The following is a 1,998-nucleotide window of genomic DNA, read 5'->3' as shown; positions in this document are numbered from 1 at the left end:
AACAATGATAAATAAAATTATAAAGCATAATATAACAACTATATAATATTATACGACCTCTTTAATTATACATATATGTACGATTACGAAGAGCTATTAATTTCATTGTGTAACAAAATTGAACTCATAATAATGAACTATAAAAAAATAAAAAATCAAATTTCAAACAAAATAAATATATATAACACAAACTTAATTATGAATTAAAATTCATGCTATACCATATATTCATATTTGCAGCAACATTCATGCGACGAACAACAATTTAAACAAAAGAAAAAAATTTTCGTAATTATACACACACGGTACATATGCTTATTGATTAATTCAGTTCCTCTATTTCTCCATGTAATGCCTAACATGAAGCAATATTGAGCAATTCCAAACAGTGTTGGAACTTGTTTCCTGACACAAAGACTTTCTTTACCCTCAACCTTGAAACCCTCAGGTTGATACATGTAGATTTCTTCCTCTAAGTCACCGTGCAAGAATGCAGTTTTCACATCTAGTTGTTCCAACTCAAGATTACCATGAGCGACAAGACTTAAAAGCACCCGTATGGAAGTGTGTTTCACCACAGGAGAAAATATCTCATTGTAATCAACACCTTCTTTCTGTGCAAATCCCTTTGCTACTAACCTAGCTTTGAATCTTGTACCATCTGACTTAGTAGGATCTTCTTTTCTTTTATACACCCACTTACAACCAATTGCAGTCTTTCCCATGGGTAATGGGACCACATCCCATGTCTTGTTCTTATGAAGAGATTGCATCTCTTCCTCCATAGCGACAAACCAACTCTCTCTATCTTTGTCTTTGATAGCATGTTTGAAGGTAACCGGCTCATCATCCTCCACTGAAATACTCTCTTCCATTTGAAGATGACATTACACTTGTAGCAACCTTACGTAGATCATCCGCTAAAAGTGATGCCCTCGTCTCATCCATGGTCAGAGTGTCACCCACCAGCATCAATGTCTGCACCAGATTTTCATAAGACTTCGGTAATGAAAGTAACAATATGAGTGCCTGGTCTTCATCATCAACCTTCACATCTATATCCTTTAAGTTTGATATGATCCTGTCAAACTTATTGATATATTCTCGGATTGAGGTGCCTTCCTCCATCTTGCATGTATACAATTTGGATTTTAAGTAGATCCTGTTAGTTAGAGTCTTCGTCATGAAGTTACTCTCTAACTTTAACCAAACGCCCTCTTTAACTATCCACCATTTTCTCTCTTCCATCCTTTATTTGCCTCCTTTGTTTTCTCTCTTCCGTTCTTTTATTCTCACACTTTGCCTATGAGCGTATAAGATAAAAAATGTCAAAGGTCTTTATTCCAAACTCCCAACATTGAATTCAAATATAATAATAATAACAAAAATTTTGAATTCTTTTTTAACGAATCAATATAAATGCTATTCTCACATACTTGGGCAAAATATATATACGAAAACAAGAAATTTTATAAATTTGATTTGAGTCTAATTTTATAAACTCAAATTAAAATTCAATCATAAATAAATACATTTATAATTTTTTAATGATTCAATTATAAATTGTTGGGTATATGATGATGGTAAGATGACAAAATCTTATATTTATGTAGTGGTTTCAAGGCATGATTAGATCGCTTTCTTTAGAGAGATATTTGTCCCCACACTTAGTTGCTATAGGGTTGATGACAATACTCTCCCAGGATACAATGAAACCTAAGAATTTCTTAATTAGCAATTGTAAGAAATTCTCAACTCTCTTGAACAAAAAAACTCTTAATGGTTGAGTAAATTGTACACTTAGTACTTAGTTTCTGAAATAGTGGACAAGGACTTATTTATACATATTGCACGTAGCAATTATGATTAGTTACGTATACAAATGGTTGTGTCTTTTCTATTGCCAATAGATACAATGTTTTGAACATATACAACTCTTAAAGAGTTGTGTCCCTTTAGCCAATAGACACAATGTTTTGAACACACATAATCCTTAAA

The sequence above is a fragment of the Arachis ipaensis genome, chromosome B08, assembly GCF_000816755.2.
Source record: "Arachis ipaensis cultivar K30076 chromosome B08, Araip1.1, whole genome shotgun sequence".
In the NCBI taxonomy this organism is placed as follows: domain Eukaryota; kingdom Viridiplantae; phylum Streptophyta; class Magnoliopsida; order Fabales; family Fabaceae; genus Arachis; species Arachis ipaensis.
Note: the sequence above shows the minus strand (reverse complement) of the source record.